The sequence below is a fragment of the Marmota marmota genome, unplaced genomic scaffold, assembly GCF_001458135.2.
Source record: "Marmota marmota marmota unplaced genomic scaffold, marMar, whole genome shotgun sequence".
NCBI classification, from domain to species: Eukaryota; Metazoa; Chordata; class Mammalia; order Rodentia; family Sciuridae; genus Marmota; species Marmota marmota.
The window spans coordinates 46,185,170-46,190,190 of record NW_026000229.1 but is presented as its reverse complement, the minus strand read 5'-3'; the positions used below and the strand labels follow the sequence as shown (position 1 = coordinate 46,190,190).

Genomic DNA, 5,021 nt, shown 5'->3' with positions numbered 1-5,021 from the left:
GAAAAGTCAAAACTTCCACTTACAGTCTTTGACAGAACAAATCAGAATAATTGTGTAAGCCAAAAAGGAAGGACAGACATGTAATTTTCAAAAAATGAATTAATGAAGTTAATGAGTTCACTATCAGATTTTCAGAGTCAACATTTTCAAAAAAAATGAATATTAATTGAGAAAAGAAAAAATAAAACAATAACAAAACACTATATTAAAAATCTGAACAGTGCAGAGGAAACAAAGAAAGTAGGGTCAACATAAAGGAAACTCAAAAAAACATTTCCACATTAACATTTCAAATGAAAGGAAAAGAAAACTGTAAAACTACAAATGCAAAAATCAACTGAAATAAGAAAACAGACCATTACAAAAAAGTAGTGCTCAACATATTCTGCTTATTTTTATTATTATTTTTTGACATATTTTTACTTCAAGAATAACGAAGTTACTGAAAGGAAAGTGACCACAACACTGGGAGCGACCAAGAGATCTTTATTGCAGCAGTGCAACAAAGGAGAAAAGAAAGAAAAAGAAAGAGAGAGAGAGAGAGAGAAGAAAGAGAGAGCAAGAGCAAGAGAGACAGAGAGAGCAAGAGAGAGAGACAGAGCAAGAGAGCAAGAGAGAGAGGGGCCCAGCAGGAGGGAGTTTTTATAGCCCAAATCTAATGGGGTCTCTTGGTCTGCAAGCTGCCTTGTTGGCACAAGGGGGGGGGGGGTTAAGTGTTCAGCCTTGAGCAGGGTTGAGTGTTCAGACCTTGACACAAACAGGTGATAAAGGACTAGACAGAGGGGGGTTTGAGTGCGTGGGCTATCCTGAAGCTAACATTTGTTCAGCCTGCCCTGCAGATAACATAGTTCAGTCTGTCCTGCACCTAACAGTTACCACAACAGAGGAACATGGAAAGAAAAGAAAAAGTCATTAAAGAAGCAGGTAGGCAAACTGGATGGTTAGTACAGAGAATCATTGCTACAGGGAAGTCTCAAGGCACATGTAAGAAGACAAAAACACACATGTGCTTGCAAAAGCATAGGATACATTCTCCCAGGCAGAAAATAATCAGCGACCTAAGAATGTTCAGAGCTTTCTATTCACTATACAATCCTCCACTCTTCCAGCTGACCTATCATACCACACACTCCAGCCAGACCAAGTACTTTGGCTTTGTACAGATGTGGAAGAAGAGCTTCCTAGAAGTACAAAGGTCCAGTGTAAAGTCTCCTCCAAGATGACAGCCTACCATTGGAGGAAGCCCAGCCATGCCACACCCTACCCTGCCCAGACTGGCTCAGTCCAGGCCACACATGCAGGCGGAAAGGACAGAGGGTTAGGGGAAGGGGCAGCTGCGCTGGCGCGCCCCGTCCTGACCTTGCACAAGCATCAGTGATACCGGTGCCAGGGAGCCAGCCCTGGCAGGGCATAGTGTAATGCCAGATTGGTGGGATCCCTATAGACCTCCGGGAGCCGAATCCAACGCAATCACACAAGTCTTTATTGAAAGCTCAGAGCCTGGACTCACAACCGTTTCTGATGCAGCGGTCCCAAGGAGTGAGTCCCAGTCCTTTGTTCAGTGAGATTTTATAGGTTTTTTGGGGATTCTCTATGCGTCACAACATCACACAGCAAATCATTTCACACCGGGGAAAAATCAACAACAATTCTTAACATTGATGAGCACATTCACTGGCGGAACAAGTTGGGTAAGGGTGATTGGTTAGTTCAAGTGGTGGATACATTTGAACTGATTGGTTTAGGCCGACAGGGGTGGAAAGAGTGTATATGCTAAACTGCAGGGTGGCCTAATCGTGTTATCAATTACCAAAACTACTGGGAGGGTCACCTGGCATCCCAGGTATTTTCCCTGTCTCATGCTGATTGGTAGTTGCTAGGGGGCTGCTATGGGTCCTCACCTAGCTTAACTGAGTCAGGGTCACCTGGCTCTGCAGATCCCTCCAGTGAAACAACTCAGCAGGGTAGGTGTGTGCCTAGGAACATTCTGTGGGTTTTTCCAAGGCCAAGAGTCACATCCCGTCCCCTCTGGACAGGCCTTGAGGTAGAAGCTGGTTTCTCAAAAATGGAGTCACATCAGTTTCTCAACAGGAGGCCCTGGCTTGCTGCCTCTCCTCACCAAATAACCCCACCTGGTCCTGGGTGCTTCCAAGAAAGGCCAAAAGGACAGAACATAGGCGGCCAAGTGGGGCTGGGCTCCTGTCCCAGGGAGCAAGTCTTGTCTCACCTAGATGGGATCCCAATTCTTGCGCGCCCACTCTTGGCTCCAAATCGCCTCCCTCTCCCAGCCGCTCAGCCCAGATCCCCGGGGAGGCGCAGGCCGGCCCCTCCCCAGTGACCCAACCCTCCCGGCCGGTGTGTGTCCATGCCCCTGATAGGCTGTCTTGCCCAGGTTCTTCAGGCGCCTGGGCTGGAGAGGGCCCCCCCTCGCCCTGAGGGAACCCCTAACCCTTCACTCGCTTCACCAACCCCACACCAAAACCCCTCGTACTGGGAGAGGGGAGGGGCCCAGCTCCAGGGGCTTCCCCAAACCTAGCACTGCTCAGCTGGTCAGTTTGTGGGGCAGCAAGAGCAGCCTCCAGGACCCCCTTGCTCTAAGCCAAAGCAACAAAACCAGGTGCCAGGAACCAGTGGCCAAGGCCCAGGGGTGATTCCCAAAAGGCCATTCCTTCTACCTTTGGACCCTGCTGGCTGGTCTCTGTAGATGGGGTCACTCAAGGTAGGGGACTCTCTCTGGCTGCACAACTCTTCTATCCTTCTGAAGCCGTGCGGGCGTCACAGTCTCACCCTGGCACTGGGTGCCAGGCAGTGCCGCTGCCACTGATGCTTGATCTCTTTCGCTTAGAGGTACCGACACAGTGTTGCAGGGAGGGGTGCTGCAAAGGGAGCCAGGCCGCTAGGAGCCCTCCACGGGTAGACAGGAACAACCCCTTGAGTCCTTCAGTTTCACATACCTGCCCCCTCCCTCCCAGTCTCTGTCTCTCTCTCACACATACACACCACACACAACACACACACACACAACACACACACACACACACACACACACACCACACCTGCCCTCCATGAGAGCCTTCAAGCGACCAGGGGACATGGAAGTTCAAGGCTGTCCCCTTCCCCTCCTGTCCCCAGGCTGCATTGAGCTGCCTCCCATGCAGGTTCCACTGACTGTCCTGTCTGTGACTGGATTTATGTGCACATCAGGCTCTGGAGATCTCTTCTCCGGGAAAGGCTGAGATCAAGGGACACTCCGGGGTGTTGCTCTGGCCGCCCCCACCCCATCCCCTCCTGATTGTCCAAAGCCCAGCCCATTGTCTCTTGCACACTCTCTGGCAGGTCCTCAGCATCTTCTTGCTAAGCTCCACTTCCAACTGGGCGCTCAAGCTCCCAAGCTGCTCACACCCCAGTGGTCTGTGTAAGGGGGTGCGATTCAGTGCCCTTTGCCAGACAATAGCGCCCCCCCGTGGTCATTTGGCTGCCTGCCTGGGAACCACCAGCTTCCACTCCCTGTGGAGGAGGGGACCCTGAGTTCTTGCCTGACTCGGCTTTTACTCTCACTCCCTCTCACTCCCCACTCAGCTCACCCCTACCAGGACGATGGCAACAGGTAGGTGCTTTTGCCACCTTCCCGAGGTGAAGAGCAGAACCTGGCATGTGCTGGCTCTTCCAGGAGGACAACTGAGTCCTGCTGTGGCTCCAACCCTATTCCTCAAGGGTCAGGAAAGGTGAGGCTGGTGGCCTGTGGGTGGGAGGGGCACACTCACAGGAAGGGAAAACTGAACGCATGCCACCGCCACCGCCACGGAGGCCACCAGGTCACCTAACCAAGCTGGGATGAACATTTTCCTACCTTATCCATCCACACATTTCTCACCAATAGACAGAGAAAGAGGGGAACAGAGACAGGGGTTAGCGTGGGGGACAGAAATGAAGGCGGGGAATGGTGCAAGAGACAGAGACAGAGATTGATTTCCTGTGGGTGGAGAGATGGAGGCGACTGAGGGAGGAAAGGAGAGAGCTGGCAGGGCATCATGGAAATGAAAGAAGATGAAAGAGAGAGTCAGAAAGTGAGAAAGATGGAGAGGGCAGACGTGAGGTGGTGGCACATGGCTAGTGGCTCCCGTGCGGGGCGAGTTGTGGAGAAGAATGGAATGTGGGAGGATGCCAGGGTGATCGCTGAGCAACACATCCATGGCTCTGGACATTTCGCTACTCCCAAGAGCCAAGTCCATGATGATCCAGGTGGGAAGGGCTGACTGACATGGAAGCCTGCCTCTGTGTTGTCAAGAGCCTCAGGCGCTGAGGCGCTGGAGGAATGCCTGTGGTTAAAAGTGCAGGAGCGGGGGAGGTGCGTCAGCGGCCGGGGATAGGGGTGGTGGGTTGCTTGCCTTGCTTGCCACAGCGCGGCGGTTGGGTGGGGATCGCGTGTTTGGAGGGGAGAGCAGGAGCCCCTGCCGGCAGCCAGCGAAGAATGAATGGGCAGTCCCAGAAATGTGGCCTGGGGTTGGCGGGCAGCAGCAGGCAGGACAGCTCCTCGGGAGTGAGGGGGATTAGGAGGAGGCGGGGTTCGGGGGTCGGCGGTGGACAATCTGGAGAGGCTCTGCATGCTCTGGGCTGAGAAGGCAGGGATGCGGCTGGCAGTGGCAGTCCCCCCTCTCGGGCTGGCAGCCCCCCCGCCCTCGGGCGGGCGTGTCCCCGTGCGTGCGCGCAAAAGCCTGGGGCACCTCCTTCGAGCCGGAGTCGAACCAGCGACCTAAGGATGTCCACTTCTCTCTATCCAGTCTACAGTCCTCCGCTCTACCAGCTGAGCTATCGAAGGGTGCACACCAGCCGGGCGGGTTCCTCTGGCTTTGTGCAGATGGGAGAGGAGAGCTCTCAGGTCCAGGGGTGGGGACCCATCGCATCTGTCTGCCTTCCATCCCAGGCAGCCCTGCCTCGCCCTACCCTGCCCAGTACCAACACAAACACATACACACACACACACACACACACACACACGCTCACATCCACTCGGCATGGGA

General features: G+C 53.5%; 1 non-coding gene across 1 annotated transcript; it reads right to left on the bottom strand.

The window, feature by feature from the left end:
• Window positions 1-4,725: 4,725 nt before the first annotated feature.
• Trnay-gua lies at window positions 4,726-4,819 on the bottom strand. Its single transcript has 2 exons — window positions 4,783-4,819; window positions 4,726-4,761 (listed from the first exon to the last, which is right to left on the bottom strand). It is a non-coding gene; the product is annotated as a tRNA-Tyr (tRNA).
• Between the last annotated feature and the right edge of the window lie 202 nt (window positions 4,820-5,021).